This window comes from Taeniopygia guttata, chromosome W (assembly GCF_048771995.1).
Source record: "Taeniopygia guttata chromosome W, bTaeGut7.mat, whole genome shotgun sequence".
Taxonomy (NCBI): domain Eukaryota; kingdom Metazoa; phylum Chordata; class Aves; order Passeriformes; family Estrildidae; genus Taeniopygia; species Taeniopygia guttata.
The window spans coordinates 32,699,768-32,721,125 of NC_133064.1; positions in this window are offsets into that span (position 1 = coordinate 32,699,768).

Below are 21,358 nucleotides of genomic sequence, written 5' to 3' on the forward strand. Positions count from 1 at the left end.
CAGCCCGGGGCGGCCGCGATCACCTGGGGCAGCGGCGGCGGTTGCGGCAGGGGCCGGGCGAGAGAGAGAGCCGCGGCAGCACGCAGGGATCCGGCGGGAGAGGAGGCGGCGGGCCGGGCAGCAGCGGCAGTCGGGGCCAGGCGGGAGAAAAAGCACCGGGGCGTCCCCAAACCCGTTCTATAAGTACGGGATAGGGGAAACCCGGGGTGGCCAATGAGATAACGCCACGGGGGGACTTGGGGATAGTGGGGTGCAGGGGTCCAATGGGAGATGGACAGATGGAAGGGTGCCCGGTCGTCTCTCGACCCCGCCGCATGCCTGACAGATGGTCTGAGAGACGTAAACAAAGTGACTAAGCACTTCCTCGGGAAGGCAGACCGCGGGGGGAAATGGGAGAACCCGGGGGGTCACTTACAGAGTGCGGGGGGGATACATGGAATGACCTTATACATAATAGAACATATAATAACACAATTCCACAACTCCCTCTTCTGTTTTTCAAAAGAAAAGAACGGAAAATAACTTAAATGGGAGGTTTTACAGTCCTTTTCCCCATCGTTGAACCCAATGTCTGCTCGGTTCTTCTCTGGCTGTCTGTGTTGAGCGGATGTCAGCTCTGATGGGGCGGTGAAGACTGCGTGGTCGATGTGCGCGGTGGAATTGATGACCTTTAAACCTTTAAACATTACTAAAACTCATAATAAGTACAATGAATGTTAACAGCAACATAATTCAGCATTCTGGGGAGGGGAGGTTTAAATCAAAAGGGAAAGGTGAGTCCAAGGAACTGTATGGTGTAAGGGAAGGCTCTGAAAGAGAAGGTGCTGAGTCAAAAAGGAAGGGGGGAGACTTTCTCCGTCTGCGGAGGGCTGCATGCTTCACCTGAGGATCCTTTTTCTTATCCGTCTGGTGTTTGGGGACATATGGCCGGACAAATTTGGACGGGACCCATCTCAGTCCTGAGGGCGTGGACACGCAAGCGTATCCCCGTCCCCAGGTAACTAACTCATGGGGCCCTTCCAGCTGCCAAGTCTCTGGATTTTTGATGATCACTGGTGGTTTTTCCCTATCCTTGCTCAGCTCGTGGTTGTTAAAGTGCCTGGTGACTGGTGGGTTGAGATTTTCAAAAGAACAATTTAGGAAATTCAGTGTAAAGAGGGCACGCGCGAGCCGAACTTGGGGGGACTCCACCTTCATAGTTGGTGTTTGCTGTTTCAGCATGCGTTTGAGACTCTGATGAGTCCGTTCCACCACTGCTTGACCTGTCGGGGAATATGCGATGCCAGTTTTGTGCTCTATTCCCCATTGCTGCAGGAAGCTGGCAAATCCCTTGGATGTGTACCCGGGGGCATTATCTGTTTTTATCAATTTAGGGACGCCCAGCATAGCGAAGGCCTGTATCAGATGCTTTTCAATGTCTTTGGCCTTCTCCCCTGCGTGGGCAGAAGCAAAGACTGCCCCAGAGAAAGTGTCCACGGAGACATGGACGTACTTCATCCTCCCAAAGGAATGGATGTGAGTAACATCCATCTGCCATACCTCGCAGGACCTCAGACCCCTAGGGTTTGCCCCTGAGCTCACCGATGGTAGGGGGAGCGACTTGCAGGACGGGCAGGTGGCCACAATGGCTCTGGCTTGGTCACGGGTGAGGTGGAACTGCCGGACCAGCCCGGGAGCATTCTGGTGGTAAAACTGGTGGCTGATCTTAGCCTGCTGGAACTTATCTGGGAGCGGAGCTACCTGAGCCGGGGCGGCAGCGAGAGAATCGGCACGCCGATTGCCCTCAGCCAAAAACCCTGGCAAGTTGGTATGTGACCTGATATGCATCACATAAAAGGGTTGCTCTCGGTGGGAGACTAGCTTAATCAGTTTCGAGAGCAACTTGTGCAGGGCTTCGTTGGACACACCCTGCAGGACAGCATCCTGCGCTCTAGACACTACACCAGCTACATATGCTGAATCAGTTACCAAATTAAAAGGTTCAGAGAATCGCTCAAAGGCCCTGACAACGGCAGCCAACTCAGCTATTTGAGGGGAGCCTTCCACCTCCACAATGTCTGTCTCCCACTGCTGCGTCTGGGGGTCTTTCCAAGTTATTACAGACTTGTGGGAACTCCCGGACGCGTCTGTAAAAACTGTCAAGGCTTTGAGTGGCTTTTTGCTCTGAATTTGTTTGATGGACAATGCGAATTGAATTTCTGATTCAAAAATTTTGTGGGCTGGTCTCAAAACTGAAATTTTGCCTGTGTAGCTGTCTAGAGAGAACTGCAGGGATTCATTTTCCTGTAACAGATGTTCTAGCATGGCCTTGGTGAATTGGCCTGATTCCAATTTGATGGGAATGTGAATGCATTCGAAGTCACATCCAGCTAACTCTCTGATCCGAGCTCTCGCTTTGCGGATCAGTTCCGCTACTAACTCCTGTGGCCTTGTCATTCTCTTGGACCGATGGTGACTTAGGAAGACCCATTCTATGATGGAGAGTGGGTCCCTTCGGTCTTGGTCCTTGCCCTTCCTTGGGGTGTCTGTCCATTGAAATATCACACCATGGAGGTGTGGCAGTCTGCCCAATATGATGAATTTAAAAGGCAGGTCCGGATCATACCGGTGGGCCTGTCTGGCAGACATTGTCTCCTGGACCTTAATCAAAGCTGCTTGGGCCTCTGGGGTGAGTTCCCTGGGAGAACTCGGCTCCTCCCCCCCTTTCAATAAATCGAAAAGAGGGGCTAGGTCTCTGTTTGTAATGCCTAGCCATGGCCTCACCCAGTTCAAAGAACCGCACAGCTGCTGGACGTCTGCTAGGGTCCGAATTTTGTTTTTGATGGCCAATTTTTGCGGAGTAATAGTCCGCTTGGTAATTTCCAAGCCCAGGTACTTCCAGGGTGGCATCTTTTGAATCTTATCTTCTCGCAGCTCGAACCCTGCAGCAACCAACGCATCGGTTGTCAGGTTAAGCGCGTGTGTAAGGAGATCGTCATTGGGAGCACAAATCAAGATGTCATCCATATAATGTTGGATGATCACGCCCTCGGTGGCTGTACGGACTGGGGTCAGCAATGAAGCTACGTACCGCTGGCAGATGGTGGGCGAGCATTTGAGGCCCTGTGGCAATACTCGCCAATGGTACCGCTTCATTGGGGCTTCTCGGTTAAGGGACGGAACCGAGAAGGCAAAACGTGGTGCATCGTCTGGGTGGAGGGGGATATGAAAGAAGCAATTTTTGATGTCAATCACAGCCAATTCCCAATCTTTGGGTAACATTGTGGGGGACGGCATCCCTGGTTGGAGTGGACCCATATTTTCGATCACATTGTTGATGGCACGGAGGTCGTGGAGCAACCGCCATTCGTCTTTGCCTGGTTTTTTCAGGACAAAGACGGGGGAATTCCAAGGAGATGTTGTTTCTTGGATATGTCCCTTGGCAAGTTGTTCTGCCACGAGTTCTTGGAGCGCTTTTAATTTTTGTTTATTGAGCGGCCACTGCTCTACCCAGATTGGAACATCAGAGAGCCAATTTAACTTTTGGGTAGGACGCTCCTCAGTGACCGCTGCCCGAAAAACCTGGGGGGTAGGAATGGTCAATGAGACCCCCCACTGGGCCATCAGGTCCCTTCCCCACAGGGGCTCCGTGTAATCCAGAACAAACGGACGCAGGTAAGCTGTCTGTCTGTTTGGCCCCTCAAATTTGATAATGTTTTTTGACTGTTTTGCCAATTGTGCCCCTCCGACACCTTGAATGTGTCCAGCCACGTCCTGCAACTCCCAACGCGACGGCCAATCCCGTGAGGGAATGACTGTGACGTCCGCCCCTGTGTCCAAGAGGCCGTTAAGCCACCTGTGCTCACCGCCATTCCACATGTAACACTCAATTTTGGGTCTATCCTTCCCAATTACCTGGGCCTGACACACCTCGTAGATCTGCTTTGCGGATTTCTTCCACAGGTCTTCTGGGTAGACAGGGGCCCCAGATACAGGTATGGCCTGGGCAATGATCTGCCCTTTGGGAAGGTAGACTGGCGGGTGAGCACAGTGCAGCCACAGCACCAGATGTTTAGGGTTTGCAGGTGTCAAATTGGGTGCGATAGTGATGTCGAGTGGCGTGTATTTTGTGTCCCCAAGGACGATGTACTTACTGTGGAGTTTTCTCCAGGTCCCTGGGTCCTGTGTGTCCACTGTGACAAAGTGCCAATTGCTGTCCCTGAGCAGTAGGGGTTCGGTTAGGGCCAACCTGTATGGAGAGGAGTTGGACTGGGTGTTAAGGATGGGCCTGGGATGGTCGGGGTCCCGACCAAGCCATGCCTGTGAGATGAAATTCCCAACTCCTCCCACGCAGGCTGGTTCACCAGCTCTTGTTCCCCTATTGTGCACTCCAGAAATGTCATGTTTGGTATTATCCTCAGGTGGGTATGCTACTGTGTTGTCCCTCCTGCCCCCTGATGTTATGTTTCCCACCAAATTTTTGTCCTCACGCAGGGAGGGACTGCGCTGGGAAATCAGTTTTTTGAATGTTCCCCTGAGTTGGAGGCACCTTGCCCTTGCTGCTGTTTTTTAAAGCGCAAGAAGTCCTCTTTGAGGGGGCAGTGAGATGCCCAGTGTCCTTTCTTGTTGCACAGGTTGCAGGGCCGTCCTGGATGGTAGCCTTTGGGTGGGGGCCCAGTGAAGCGGCGTGCAGGAGCCGGAGCCGTGGATGGCGTGTGGGCTTCGGCAAAGGAGACTCTCCGTGATGGCGTTTGGGGTGTCCCCGGAGGGTCTTTTGAAGGCAGGGTGACCCTTCGAGCGCACACGTCCAGCATGTCCTGGAGCGTTGGCTCTGGGTCGAGGGGCAGGCTCAGCATCGCCTGTCTGCAGGCCTCATTGGCGTTCTGCAGGGCGATCTGTTTCACCATGCCCTGCCTCAATCCGTCCTCTGGCACCTGCGATTCAGCTGCCCTGTACAACCTGTCTACGAAGTTAACGAAAGATTCCTGTGTCTCCTGCTTAATAGAAAAACAGTTAACAACAGGACCACGGGGTTTTAGCTTAAAAAATGCTTTTTCTGCTGCATTGGCAGTTGCTGCCAATGCCCCCCTTGGAATCTTTTCAGCCTGTGTTGTTGCCACGTCCCAATCCCCTATCCCGCACAGGTGGTCAATGGTTAACATGCCTCCATCGGTGTCAGAGGAGGTCTCGGCTTTTGCCCAAAGTTGCGGTAATGCATCCCGTACCTCCCGCCTCCATGCGGATTCCCATACCAAAAACTCAGCCTGACTAAGCAAGCACAAAAACAGAGCGCGGATGTCAGCAGGGACGTACTCATTGGAGGAAAGTGTGACTTTTAAAAGTCCCCTAAAGTATTCACTTTCCCGACCAAAGTCTTTTTGGGCTTTGCAAACATCTCTAATCACAGCCTGTGGGATAGGGGTCCACTGTGCCAAGGGTCTGCCCCTCTGCCGCGGGGTGTAGGTGACTGGTGCGGCAGAAAAGGCAAGCAGGGGTTGCGGCAGGTCGCGGCTTCCCCCCTCCCCCCCTCCCTCCTCCTCCGCCCCCCCCCCCTCCCTCGGGAACCGAGGCGTGGGAACCAGAGGGCGGGTCGTGGGAACCGAGGGCGGAGGCAGGACCAGGGCTAGGGGGTGTGGCTGGTGTTATCTCACCCGCAGGGGCGGGGTCGGAGGGAGGACTGCTGAATGATTCATTAGGGGAGGTGCCAGAAGGGGGTGGAGGGGAGGGGTGGGTGGAGAAGTCTCGGGAGTGGGAGGGGTTGGCTGTAGGGCGGAGGGGGTCGTTAGGAGACAAAGAACGCAGGGAGGGGGAGGGGTATGCCATGTGGTCGCCTCCATCTTGTGCCCTGGGGCAGGGATCTGGGGTTTTAAAACTCACAACTTTGTAACGAGAGGAGGTTTGGGGAGGGGAAGGGTGCAGGGCGATGCCAGCATCGTCCTGCGATGGAGCCTGGGGGTTAACAGAGAGGCCAGAATCTGCCTGCGGCTCGTTTTGCCGGGATGCCTGTCTGAGAATCCCCGGGCTAGGGAGAGAGGGATAGGAGAGGGTTTTTGGGGGATTTGGGGGGCTTGGGAGGCAGCGTTCACCCTGCGGTGGCTCTGGCTTCCCTTTGCAGTTATCTTTAACAATATTTTTCAATTGAATTGCGAAGTGGATAAAAATTGAGAGGGACTGATCCTCCTTTTGGGCAATTTCTTTTTCCACTCGGTCCCAGAATTGGACTTGGTACAAATTTTCCTGCGACAGGTCCTGGAAAGACTGCAGAAGCCACCGTGCAAAACGCTTCACGTCTGATTTTTTACATTTCTTCCCTCCCCCCACTAAAATTCCTAGGGTTTGAACATAAATTCTCTCCTGTGACACAGACATTTTTGCACCCATTATGTCGATGTTAAGGCGTGTCACAACCCTCGCGGCTGGTAAAATATCAAAAGAAAAAAAAAAGACGCCTGTCGGAGACTGGGAAGCCCTCCCTTACAAAATCCCTGAAGCGGGAGACAAAATGTGGGCTCTTACGCCCTCTTGTGGGGGAAAGAGAAACTCACCCCAAAGGGAGCAAGGCGTACCCAGCCCAGGGGGACCCCGGTAACTCACCACGGGTCCGGCGACGTCCGAAGGCGAAACGAAAAGTCCAGCTGCGAAGTTTTCGCCGTGGGGGGGCCGAGCTTCGGCGGTGCGAGCCAAAGGTGCCGGCCCCACCCCTCTGGAAGCCCTGGCTCCTTAAAACGGAACCACGGCTTGCGAGGGTGTTGTAACGTCCACGAGGTAAATCAACGAGCTTTTCGGGGCTCGGTGGTCCTCAGTCCGTGTGCTTGGAGCTCCCAAGCCCCACGTTGGGCGCCACAACTGCCTTAGCGCTCTCTCTTGTCCCCCTTTTCGTCCCAGCTAGCTCTGTGAGGGGGGGGGAGCGCTGGCAACTTCCGTGTTTTCCGGCGAACCCTCGCGGGTGTCGGCCGGTGCTGCGTGGGTCTGGGAGCTTAGGCGAGTCCCGAGGCGAACAAAGGAGAGAGACTTTTTCCCCCGCGGGCGATATCTCGGTTTATTATGGCTTGGTTGGGGAGGAAAAAACCGAGAAGCTGCTGCGTGCTAAGTTCGAGTTTGTCCGTGCCGCCTGGCCGATCCGGGGGCGGGGCGGCGCGCTCCGGCGCTGGCCGCGATCCAAGAGACGCTGTGAGCAGAGCCGCGGCGCTGCTGCCGGCACGTGCAGGAGCCGCGGCGACCGCGGCAGCGGCGGCGGCAGCGGTTCGGCTGAGGCGGCGATCGCGGGGCAGCCCGGGGCGGCCGCGATCACCTGGGGCAGCGGCGGCGGTTGCGGCAGGGGCCGGGCGAGAGAGAGAGCCGCGGCAGCACGCAGGGATCCGGCGGGAGAGGAGGCGGCGGGCCGGGCAGCAGCGGCAGTCGGGGCCAGGCGGGAGAAAAAGCACCGGGGCGTCCCCAAACCCGTTCTATAAGTACGGGATAGGGGAAACCCGGGGTGGCCAATGAGATAACGCCACGGGGGGACTTGGGGATAGTGGGGTGCAGGGGTCCAATGGGAGATGGACAGATGGAAGGGTGCCCGGTCGTCTCTCGACCCCGCCGCATGCCTGACAGATGGTCTGAGAGACGTAAACAAAGTGACTAAGCACTTCCTCGGGAAGGCAGACCGCGGGGGGAAATGGGAGAACCCGGGGGGTCACTTACAGAGTGCGGGGGGGATACATGGAATGACCTTATACATAATAGAACATATAATAACACAATTCCACAGACTTGTTGGCAGAACATAATCTCCAGACGAGAGATAGGTTCCGCAGGGAGTCCCACTCCTCCACTCCTCCTGCCAGACCGTGTGGAGCTGGAGAAAAACTGGAAGCCGCCTGGTCTGGTGATCTTCCCCCCAGGGTGTTGGTGCCCCTAAAGGCAACATCTCTGCCCTCTGAAATCCCCATTTCCAACCTGCTGTCCAGGGCTGCGAAGACATGGAACAGGCATCCCCATACAATCAGAAGTCGAGACACGGCAAAATCCCCTTTAGAAAACTCTTCCATGAGCCAGTGGCCCAATACCTCCCACAAGTGCGGACTAAAAGCAGTGTCCACATCCATCAGAAAGTCATGAGTCTTGGCCCATGTTAACAGAGTGCAGAGCGAATCATCTGACACATGAAGGAAATCATGTCCCTCCACACAGTAACAATTGCGCCTTCTTCTTTAGAAGCGTGACTTCCCATCACAGTAACACCCGCACCCAACCCACAGCAAAAGCACGAACTGTCCACTGCACTGGGGAATTCGTCCCTGCCTACTCTTCTAAGCTATCAGGGCAAAACAGTAACCCCATTTCCTTCCAGGAGGATCCGGGGAAAGGTCGTTACCTCCCTGGGGGAACAGTGGGAAAAACAGGAAAACAGAGAGTAGGAAAACACCACCTGCAGGCTGTTTATAATAACAAGCTATCATTATTTTCTCTGCAACTTCCTAAAATCTGACAAGAAAATTGTAAGAAAACTTATCTGGTTTTCTCACTCTCTGACCAGGTTGTCACATCCATGAGGACCCTCAAAGCCAGCTCCAGCAACTAACAAAAAATCGGAAGTCAGTATTTGAGTCCTTTTCCCCGAAGGACCTTCGTGACCTAAGAAAGGATTACACTCAATGACCTGATGAATCTATAATTAGTTGGTTAGTCCGTCTTTGAGATGCTGCAGGCGAGGCTACAATTCTGGACGGTACTGAAGCAAGGCATTTGGGATCCCTGTCACGTGATCTGGTTATGGACCAAAGAATTATGAGGGGGATTGACCCTTGCAGTCTCTGGGCACAGATCTTGGGAAGTGTGGCACAAAGATATCTGTGCACAGACAATGTCTATATGAGGCAAACTCCGTGAAAGACCATGGAACAAGGGATTCAATGCTTGAGAGAAATGGTGGTGGCAGAGATTGTCTTCTTAGATGACCTAACAACTAGGAATCCAGATTTGATACCATGTACACCAGTGATGTGGTGAAAATTTGTATGACTTGGGCCACAAGAATATGCTTCTGCTTTAGCAATAATGAAGCAGGATGACAGGGAGGAGACCGTGCTTGATGTGGTGAAGAAACTCCAAGCATATGCAGATGCCATACATGGCCCAACACATGCAATAATCTCAACTATAGAAACACATCTGCAGAAATTAGAAGATAAGATAGAGGAGAATCAAAAGAAACTCAGGGAGGAGATTAAAGAGGGCCTTCTCCATATCTCGGCAGTACAGATCAGAGGTTCTGGTACCAAACATAGACGTCCCCAAGATAGGGAGAGAAGGTACACCCCGCGAGGTGGGCTGTGGTTCTTCCTGCATGATTGTGGGGACAACATGAGGAGGTGGAATGGAAGACCCACTATTGCTCTGGCACAATGGGTGAATGAATTGAAGGAGAGAAAGGCTCAGAGAGGAAGTTCCACCAAAAAGGAAGCAGGTCCATTTGCCCGTAGCCAAACTGCCAGGTATGATGATGAGGATGACATGTCTGATCCCCTTGAAGGAACCTCTAAGACATATGTCCAGGGAAAGCAGGATAACCAGCCTTAGAGAGGCCCTGCATCTAGCCAGGTAGAGGCTAGGGAAGGTCATGTCTTTTGGATTGTGAGGATTCGTTGGCCTGGCACATCAGAACCACAAAAATATGAGGCCTTGGTCAACAGTGGGGCACAGCACATATTAATCCCATAAAGACATGTGGGGGCATAATCTGTCTCTTTCGCTGGTGTGACAGGGGGATCACAGCATTTGACGTTGGTGGAAGCTGATGTGAGCCTGACTGGAAGTGAGTGGAAGAAACACGCTATTGCGGCTGGTCCAGAGGCCCAATGCATTTTGGGCATAGATTACCTCCGAAGTGGGTATTTCAAAGACCCAAAGGGACTCAGGTGGGCATTTGACATAGCGGCTGTAGAGACAGAGGGCATCAGGCAATTGAACACCTTGCCTGGACTATCAGAGAACCCATCTGCAGGTAAGACTCCTGAGGGGGGAAGAGCAACCAAATGCCAACTGGACAGTGCACCGTTGACAGTACAAAACAACTCAAGATGCTGTGATTCCCATCCATAAGATTATCCGTGAGCTGGAGAGGCAAGGGATAGTCAGCATAACCCACTCATCCTTCAACAGTCCCATCTAGCCTGTGCACAATTCTGAAGGAGAATGGAGATTGACGGTGGACTATTGTACCTGGAATGAAGTGACTCCACTCCTGAGCGCCTCTGAGCCGGACATGCTGGAACTCCAGTATGAAACGCGGATGAAAAAATCAAAACTTCACAATTCTAATAAAGATTTGTAGGGAGCGGTATATTTATTACAGCGCTGGACGCATGTGGGGACTCAATGCCCTTCAATGGACATGCACACCCCTGAGAACTCCCGATCCTTTTTTATTACACTTAACTAATTTACATATGCATAGAATTTCACAATAGGTTAATGCATACTCATTCTGTTGATTTCACGTTACACTTACACCTAGTTACACTTGTACTCAGTTTTTTGTCAGAAAGTACAGAAAGAACTCCTGGGTCACTCTGTGCTGTTTGTTTCAAGGTCGGAGGAGTCTTTCTTATCTCTTATCTTTTTAGTGTGGAAATTTGCATTCTTTCTCCTTAGCTGGGCAACTTTGCTAGTGCTGCAGTTACCAGACTAAACAGCATATTTTACTTATGATAGCAAGCTCAAAGTGGCACATTTCACCTGAATCTAAATGGATTTCTACCCTGTTAAATTTTCACTCTGTCTCAAGTACAAGGTGGAGTTTGTCTTAGGTTGAAAGATTTAGCTGGCAGTGTGTATTCAAGTTGCCATCTGTTAGAGTTGCAGTTATGTTCTTTTAATTAGGCAGTTTTCTTTATCTCTTCCACAAGCAATCCTCCCTCCAGGAAATATCTTCTGTTAATGGGCCATTGAGCCTCACTGCAAAGCTGATAAATTTACATCATCCCACTGTGAGATGCTCCACCCAGGGGGAGGAGCCAAGCATCCCTACCTAGATATAATCTGAGATTTCGAACACCAGAGCCAGGATTTTCCTATTGGATTCCCAGAGGAGTGGTTTTCTTTTCCACTAGATTCCCAGAGGAAGACTAGGCCCATGTACGCCACCACTGGACATTCAGAGGAAAACTACACCCTTCTACAGGATCACTACTTCAACAGAACCACATCTGTCACTCCAGGAAGACTGCAGCCACCATTTAATCAGACTGCTACTAACACCCTGACCAACAAGGTGTCAGGTCATATTCTGACTCTGACAGTATTTTTTTTTTTTTGTACTATTACATTTGTATTTTTAATTTCCCTAGTAAAAAACTGTTATTCCTATTCCCATATCTTTTCCTGAGAGCCCCTTAATTTCAAAATCATAATAATTTTGAGGGAGGGGGTTTACATTTTCTATTTCAAGGAAGGCTTCTACCTTCCTTAGCAGACACCTATCTTTTCAAACCAAGACAGATTTTGATGCCCAACATGAGGCCCGAGGGCATCAAGACAAAAAGGGTGAAAAAGGAATAACAATTATTGAGTAACCTAATTTACTCTGCTGATATAGAAACCTCATTAAGTGTCACCATGTGGTCTAGCTTACCCTGGTTCAGGTGGCATGTATTCGTGGCTATATTTCTCCCATTTGCAGGCCCTTGTCTAAACATGAGTCCTATAACTAAGGTGACTGTGGCTGTTATCCAGTTTGTTTTATGGGTTAATAGGGTGAAGAATTCATGGATATTTAACTTCTGGAAAGCAGGCACATGGATTCAGAGCTATCACACACTAACTGTATTTTTTTGGGGTTACTTTAATAATGGTACTTACTATGAAGAAATGACACCGGGGGGAAATTTTATCCCAACCCTTTAGCCATATCTCTGTGTCTGCCCCATCAGTTCTCAGAGTTCAGATCTTCTCTAAATGCTAATGATATCATACAGTGGTTGGTGTTGCTGATATGCCTTTTAAGCCTATTCTATTCAGCATTCAGAGATAAGGGAAGATTAACCTGGATAACCACCCTGACACCTACCCCAGAGACGAGGGATGCTGCCCCAGAATGTGACATGGCCTCAGAGACTAGGAATGTTGCCCCAGAGCCTGACCCTGCCCCTGCCCCACAGCCCACCTCAGAAATGAACCACCCAGATTAGGTGGGGGTTCTGGTGAAGGAGATACATGAGATGAGCCAGATGCTGAAGGAGTGCATTTCCCCAACTGGTGGGAAACCCTCCCCCTGCCTCAAAGAAGGAGAGTCTAATAGTGCAGCAGTGGGTGGAACCCACAGACGTTATAGTCGTCCAGGTTCCAGCTGAATCACATGGGCAGCCACAGTCTACAGCAGTTGCCCCTGTAGAAATGAAGAAGTCTAAGATTAAATCAGAGCAGCCAGATAAGGATAAGAAAGGAGGGTCCTCACAACCCGCAGGAGAGCCAACAGTTGAGATCATCACTGAGTCCCTGATGTATGAAAATCTCTGTAATCTGCACAAAGACATTGTACAACAGGGGTGTGAGGCTTATACAACCTGGTTACTCTGAGTCTGGGACCTTATGGGTACAGGCGTGCAACTGGATGGTGGTGAGGCAAGGAATTTGGGACCCTTGACCCAAGACTCAGGTATGAATCAGGTATTTGTAAGGGAGCCAGGGCCCCTTTCCCTCTGGGAGCGGCTCTTAATGAGTGTCAGAGAGAGGTTTTTCCATAGGGAGAGAATGCAGGACCACCATCATAGAATGCACTGGAAGACCCTTGAAGAAGGAATCCAACAGCTGAGAGAAGTAGCAGTATTGGAGGTACCCTTTGGGAAGGATATGCAGCGTGATAATGACCCTGACAAAGTCAGGTGCACAGAGCAAATGTTGCAGAGTCTGGCAAATCTAGGGCCATCTCAATATACCACCTTCATTGCAACGATTAATGCTAATAACTACCGAGAGACAGTGGGTTCTGTTGACAACAAGCTTAAAAATTATGAGCGTATGACCAATAGCCCGATGCAAGCTCATGTCTCTGCTGTGATTGAGGACCTCAAAGAGGAGATGAGGGAGGTAGTGAGAGAGGAGGTGAGGAGGAACAGTTCCCATATGGCACCAGCACAAGTTACAGGTCCCAAAACCAGAGCCCACCGTTTCCAAACTAGAGAGAGAGGGTACACCCCATGCACTGATTTGTGGTTCTTCCTGCACAACCATAGGGAAGACATGGGAAAGTGGTATGGGAAAGCCACTTCTGTCCCGGCAGCACGGGTGCGTCAACTCAAGGAGGGAAACACTAACCAAGGGAGTTCCACTAAAGTGAAAATAGCCTCAACATCCCATAACTGAGCTGCCAGGTATGATCTCTCAGATCCCCGTGAAGGCATCTTGATTCTCCTAGCTCTCTCAGCCCCAAATTATTGGGCTAGCCCAGAGATACAAGGCCTTGAGGGGAGGAATATCAGGAGATGGGCAAAGATTCAAAAGAGGCTCTAACACCAATGTGCTTGTCCAGCTTCTTTATTCCATGAGATCCAGGGGGAAAGAGAAGGGGAAAGAGTGTGAACAGGAAGGGTCATGGCCTTATCTAGGTTCTGGACAGGGAGGGCTCTTTTGGCTCTTTGCCAACCCCGTCAGGGCAGGAAGGTGGGGACGCTCTTATCTGATCAGAGTCACAGGGGTCCCTGGAAATGGGGAAAAGCATAGACCGAGCACACTGTAACACCTCCCACTTATTTGTTTAACAAGGTTACAGGAATTCACTGGGCTCAATTTAACCCTGACTATGGGTTTCCCACCACCTACAGTTGGTGGGGAAGTCAGACCTCCTTAGGTTTGCCAACTCTATGTGGTTGACTTCTGAGGTAGAAGGTATGAGACCCTTGATAGCTTTGGAAATCAAGTGACACAGGATCCCGAACGTCAAGGTTACAAGGAACAGAATAACAAGAAGCAATAAAATTGATCTAACAATAGATGTCCACCACCCAGTGAATCCCCAGCCCTTGAACAGTTCTTTGAACCAATCCTCGGATTCTTGCTTCACTTGTCCGATCAGGCTGTTAGGGAGACAATCTGGGCAAGCACTGATGATTTCCCTCGCCTGACTTTTAGAAAGGTGGAAGGACTCCATCAACGCCTGTGCATTTTGATGGAAAAATGCATGGCTCAATTTTGCCTGCTCAAAAATATCTGGCAATGTCTGTGATATGGTCATTGTGAGTCTATCTGCGTGAGCATTCCCTTCTGCTAAGAACCCTGGGAGTGAGGAATGTGCCCTGATGTGTGCAACAAAATATTTGTGCTCTCTGTTTTCTAGAATTGTCCTCATGCATGATAAGTATGAATATAAAATTTCATTGTCAGTGTGTTTCAAAAGTGATCCCTCTAATCGTTTGACCACATTTGCAACATATGCTGAATCTGTGATCAGATTGAGAGGTTCCTGAAACAATTGAAAAACCCTGACCACTGCTGCCAATTCCACAATTTGTGGTGAACCCTGTACTATTTTAATATCTGATTCCCATTCCCCTGTTTTTGGATTTTGCCATGTGACCACTGATTTGTGAGTTTTCCCTGAACCATCAGTGAATACTGTCATCCCTTGTGGTATGCTCTCTTTCCCCCCTGCTTTCCCTTATCCCAGCTAGCTCCGGGGGGAAGGGGAGCGCGGGCAGATCTCCAACTCCTCCTGCTGAGCCCTCGCGGGCTTTGGGCGGGGCTGTGTGGGTCTGAGAGCAAGCAGCGAACCTCACGGCGAAATAAAGGAGACAGTCCATCTCCGGGGGGCAGAATTCCGTTTTATTGCACCCCAACGGGGAGAGCAATAATTCGAAGGGGCCACAGTTTGCCGCGCCGATGTTTGTCTGTGCCGTGCCGCGGCCGCGAGCGGGGCGGAGCAGCGCGCGCCAGAGCCAGCCGGGAGGAAAGCCGAGCGGCTCGGGCGGGGTGGCGGCGACGCACGGGTGCCAGCCAGGAGAAAAGCCCCGAGCACGCTGCGCTTGCGGATTAAGTACGGGACAGGGGAAAACTTGGGCAGCCAATGGGGTAACGCCACGGGGGGTCTGAGGGCAGTGGGGTACAGGGGTACATCCAATGGGGGATGGACAGGTGGAGGGTCCCAGGTCGTCTGCCTATCGCCCGGCTTCCCGTGTGGAGGATTCCAGGTGGGGGGAAGGGATACCGAGTGACAGACAGGCATCTGGGGTAAACACAGTGACTTGGCATTTTCTCGGGGACAACAAACCGCGGGGAGAGATGGGAAGACCCGGGGGGGTCGTTACAGAGCCGGGGATACATGGAACGAACTTATACATAATACAAATGTGATAAAACATATAAAAACACAACTCTGCAATCCCTTCCACTGGTTCCTGGCTTATTTTTTGTTTTTCCCTGAAACTCACTTTTGCATTTAACATCTTGTGTGCTGGAAAATGAACTGTACAAACTCCTGGATACCCTAACAAAGCAATGGAGAAATCTTGTGATTTCTGTATCACCCACTCAAAATATACTTTCTTTAAAGGTACATGAATGACTGAGAAATCTCTGCCTGACATTACCAGCAATCTGGTTCTCGCCTTAATAATAATTTGTGCTATCATTTCTAAATATGTGAGAATTGTTTTTGAGGGCTTGTAAGCTAAAAAAACCCACTCTATCAACAAAAGAGGGTCCATTTGAGACAAATCCCACTGAAAAATCAACCCATATAACTGTGCTGCTTCCCCCAACACTGCTAAATGAAAAGGCAATGATTCTACAAAGCAATGTGCTTGTCTCTGTTGAATCATGTCTGTGATCTTCTCAAGATCTTTTCTTGTTTCAGGCGTCAGAGTTCTGGGACATTTGATGTTGTTGTCCCCTCTCAAAAGATCGAGCAATGACGAGATGTCATCATTGGTGATTCCCAGGATTGGTCTCATCCAGTCGATCTTCCCCCAAAAGCTGCTGCAAGTCCTGCAGACTGGTGACCTTTGTGTTGGTTTACAGCTTCTGTGGCCTTATTGTTTGCTTTGAGATTTTCCACCCCAGATATTTCCAAGGTGCAATTTCTTGTATTTTTGGTGCACTGATTTCCAGTCCTGCCTTTTGCACCTGTGCAATCACACAGTCACGAACCTCTTGCACCTCCTGTTTTGTTGGTGCTGCAATGAGCAAATCATCCATATAATGAATAATTTTTGGTTTTGCATGCTTCTCTCGTGCTGGATGCAAAGCTTGGGCCACGTACCACTGACAAATAGTTGGAGAAGTTTTGAGACCTTGTGGAAGAACTGTCCAATTGTACCTTTGCAGAGGTTCTTCTCTGTTGATGCTTGGGACAGAAAATGCAAAGCATGGAGCATCATCTGGATGAAGTGGAATGCTGAAAAAACAGTCCTTGAGATCAATGATCACAAGCAACCAGTCTCTCAGGATCATTGAGAGAGATGGAAGTCTAAGCTGAAGTGGTCCCATGTCTTCGATGACCTTGTTGATCTTCCTGAGATCATGAAGCAGTCTCCAAGATCCTGAAGTTTTCTTGCAAATGACGAACACTGGGGAATTCCATGGGCTGTCTGTGGGTTTGATGTGTCCCTTCTGCAGATGTTCCTGGACCAGCTTTTTCAAGGCACTCAATTTCTTTCGCTCAAGGGGCCACTGATCCACCCAATCAGGATCATTTGTTTTCCAGGTCAAATTCAGAGTGGCGAGTGCCACAGTGACCCCTGTTAAAAATCCAATTCTAATTTCAGTCCCCATTGTGCCAAAAGGTCCCTTCCCCACACTGTGATGGGCTTTTGCACGATGAAAGGACGGATGATTGCTGTTTTCCCTCCCGGGCCTGTGACAATGATTGCATTTTCACTCTGCATGCATAGGGAACTTCCTCCTATGCCTGTGAGAGAGCCCAAAGGTGCAACCAAGTCCCATTCCCGGGGCCAAAAAATGTAAGAAATAACTGTAACATCTGCTCCTGTGTCGAGCATTCCCGTGATAGCAATTGTCTTTTCGTTACAAGTCAATTGACAAGTAACAATGGGCCGATCTCAGCTCAAATGTTTCACCCAAGATGCATGCACTTCTGCTTGATCACCAGAAAAAGAGTCCCATTTGCTGAACACTGGCATGACTTGCCTTTCTGGGTGAGATGGCAAAGCCATGGCAATCGGTGTATTTTGTGGAATTGTCAGAGGTGGTCGCAGGGCTTTTGCTGTGACCATCAGCTCCTTGTTATGGTTTGCTGAAATCAAAGATGGGTAAACAAGTCCAAGAATGCTGCTTCTGTCCCCGGCCATTATTAAAAAATCCTGCCTTTTCCAAGAAGTCCCTGTGACACCCGTGGGTATGACTGCATGGCTATTGTCCAAAAAACACGTCAATTTGGAGGTTGCCAGGATGCATTGGAATCCAGGTGGTACCAAGTCTGGGTCGCTGGGGATTTTGGAGATTGCTCTGCTGAGGGGTTCTGTTTGTTGTTCCCCGAGGATTGCTCCTGCTGGTTCTGTGTCACTGCCAGGATTTGTGTCGGAGCGCGCTGGCGTCGACTCGCGCTCTTTTCCCCGTTTCCCGGAACCGGAAGAGGTTTTCCATCCACGTCTGTCTGTGAGTGACATTCACTTGCGAGATGTCTCCCTCTCCTGCATCGAGGACAGAGGTCTGGTGGCTTGTTGGGCTTTGCAAGTTGTGGGCAGTTCCTTTTAATATGTCCTTGTGCCCCACACCCAAAGCACCGTCTCTCTGCACCGGTGTTGCTCTTTGCATAATTTGCAAGAGCTTCCTTAACACGCTTTTCAATTTGATCCCCCAAGTGTTCCTCCATGATGGAAGCAACATGTTGTGGTGTCCCCACCTTGCTGCATGCCTCGATCATGTCTGCCAAGGTGGCCTGGTGCGGCATAATGCTGATGATTCGCCTGCATTCCGGGTTGGCATTGGAGAATGTGAGGCTTTTGATCAGATGTGGTTTCGCCCCCTCCTTGGTCACTTGCCGCTCCACTGCCTGGGAAAGATGATCCACTAACGAAGAAAATGGCTCCAAAGGACCCTGTTTGATCTCGGTGTAGATATTGTCCTGGACCCCCGTCGGAGCAATCTGAAGATTTGCCCTCCGTGCCGCCTCTTTGATGTCGCTGAGCACATGCTGTGGGAGTCTCACCGCCTGTTGAGTTGGATCGTCCTCAGGAGGATCACCGGCAAGCTGCACCATGGAGAGGTTCGCGTTTGGCCCGCCTTGGTATCTGGCTCTCAGCTCCTCCAGAGATCTCCACGCTTTCTGCCACATGAGAGCTTGGGTGTCTGTAAGAACTGATGTTGCAAGATATTTAAGATCATATGGTGTTAAATCATACATGCCAAAAATGCTTTTCAACATCTGTTTGAAATACGGTGATGACAACCCATTGTCCCGAATGGCCTTAGCTAAATCTTTGATTGCTCCATGATCCAGGTGTTCCCATCTCGGGTTTTGGCCCTGAGCATAATAGTTCACTGGCATCATTATGTTTACCGAGCCCTGCAATAAACCTTTCTCCTTTTCCAATTCTGCCCGAATGTCCTGCCAGTCCACTTTTGCATTTGGCAAAGTTGGAAATTCTGTGGGTACTTGCCTGTAGAGTGGAGTCATCTGTTGTGACTGCAGCTTTGATGCAGCAGCACTCACCGATACCAACAGCGTCTGCGGCATTGTCGTAGTTTAACACAGAAAAAAGAATTTTTCTGGATGGAAGAAGTTAATTTAGACATTAACCAATTGAAGGTAGACACGCCTTTGAGAACACAGAGGGGTTAAAAGTAGAATTTTCAGGAGAATTCGCTCTCTTGAGTTCTGGTTAGCAGTCAGTGCAGAACTCTCCTCTGCCCGGCCACGAGCTGGATGGGGGAGGGGAGAAGCTATGTGGCTTTTAGAGGTAGGCTGAAGGGTGGAGGGACTGAAACCGGGCTGGCTCCCTGCAGATGGAAGGGTGGAGAAATCTGGGATGTCTCCATTCTTCTCCAGAATCTCTCTCTCTCTTCAGAGAAAAAAAGAGACAGCAGTAGTTTTGCTAGCAGTTCACCATGGGGAAGGAAAAGAGCGGGGGGGCCGCAAGGTGCCCAGCCGCCTGTGGGAGCTGGAGTCTGGGCAGCAAGCCATCTCTGGGAGTCGGGACTTTTAACCCTTCCTGAGAAATGAAAGCTTTGTGAAATTTTTCTCCTCTTTAGTTTAAAAAGAGAAGAAGAGAAACAACCTAGGACCTGGGATGTTGGAAAGAGAAATTCTAGGTGGGAGGAGATGATAGAGTGGCTTTTTAGCTGGACTTTTTCTTAGTAGCTACAGACTGAACTAATGTTTTCTTCTAAGAGATAGTTTATTTTAGGAGGATGCTGGTGAGCTAAAGAGACCATGCTTCATCTGGGAAAAGACAGAAGTAGAGCGAACAGAGAAAAGTTAAAGAAGTTTGTAGTGGTGCCCCCTGTCTTCGCAGAAGAAGAAGAAAAGAAGATTTCTGTTCTTAAACCCTTGGCCCCAGGAGAAAATGAGGAAAACTGTTAGTCCCAAAAAAAAAAAAACTGGACTGTTGTTTTTTTCCAATCTTGGCAAAGCATCCTTGAAAGGAAAAAATCCTAAAAAGCAGTCTGTCCATCCATGCATTAGTAGTGAGAGCACTGTGCATAAAAAAAAGAGAGTCACCACTAGCAAACTTTTTCTCCGGGAGGTGCCATGTAGTGACATGGAAGCCCAAGATGTAGCAGCTATGTTTCTTAGGGGTCTGTGGCACAAGACAGACTCCTCTCTCCCTGCAAATAGACTGGGTATTAATTATCTAGAAAGTAGAAACCTGATTGGGGTCCAAATTGTGTCTCACTGTAGTTTATTAGAATTGGGTGGTAGGAGGAAGAATGCTTTGGAAGGTTTTCATTTTAAATTGTGTGTGTTTCTTTTTTTTTTTTCCCCTCTTTTATAGTAGCATAATAGTAGTAGTTTAATAAAGTTTTTTTTTCTTGTTATTAGGCTTGAGCCTGCTTTACTCTGTTCTTGATCACATTTCACAGCATTCAGTTAAAAGATTACATTTTCATGAAGAGGCACTGGCATTGTGCCAGTGTCAAACCATGACATGCATCTGCGAAGATGAAGGCTGGGTGCCTCTGGAGAAAAATGGAGCATCTGCTGTGGAGGAGAACACATGGCTGCCCTGCATTATTTGGAAAATTTTTGGAAGATGAACCAACAGCTGTGGCTGCAACTCCAAGGCTATGCTTAAATATTGTAAAAGAAATTCAACAACCCCTTTTGATACTGAAATTGATTCTCCCTGCCCTGAAATTTTGTCAGACCTTAATTTTGGAATTGTCCAAGCTGGGACACCCTCTGAAGCAGTGATGCGTATCGTGTCGTCCTGTTGCTGCGCCTCAGCAGAAGCGTCCTGAGTCCCGCACTGTTCTGGGGTCAGCAGAGATTCCTGCTGTCGTGCAGATGCAGGTTTTCTCACCCTGGATTTTTTCTTATAAGAAACTGGAAAAAAGTCCTGCATTGTTAAAGTCCCACCACCGGGTGGCGCAGTGACTTGGCTGGCCGAGTCCTGTAAAACCTGTCGCAATGTTGTGGTTCTGCCACTAGATGGCGATGCCGCCTGACCAACTGAGGTCGGGACTGCACTTTGCTCCTCAATTTGTACTTCCAATAAACATTTGAGCATTTCTTCTGACAATTGATTCACATTTGCAAACCCCGCATTAATTCCTGATAAACTTTTGAGCATTTCTCCCCACAACTGATTCACGTTTTCAATCCCTGCACTCTGTTCTATTCTGGCCATGTCTGAAGCTGACAGGGGTTGGCTGTGGGCTTGGGCTGACTGTTGCCATGGGAACTGCATTGGAACTGTGCCCTGAGGAATGTTTACATCCTGGCCACGCCCCGTCTCTGCCTTCGTCATCACAGGGGTGTGGACTCCTCTGCTTCGACCCCGGCCGCGCTTTCGCCTTGCTCCGTCCCGCACTGCCTCTGAGTCAGAGCCACTGTCGTCCCCCCAGAGACTGACGTAACCACCTTCCTGTTCCCATTCCGGCCCTGATGTCTCCGCCTCGCTTTGCCCCTTTCCTGGCTCTGTGCCAGCACCCACAGCCCGCGCGCATTGGCTCCGCCCCGCCTGCACCCGTGCCGCGTGTTCAAGATGCGAAGAATCCCCTCCCCCCGTGGCTTTTGGGTTCCACTCAACCTTCACGCGCATCCCCGCCGCCTGAGCTGCAGCAAATAACATATCCCCTTGTCCCTCTGCTGCTCCCTCAGCAGATGCGGCTGCCGCGGTCAGGGATCTGTCCTCCCGCGCCTTTTGGGTGGCCGTTTCGACGGCGTCACGAATTCTCGACATCAAACGCATCATTGGACGCTCAGGGCGTACCACCATCGCAC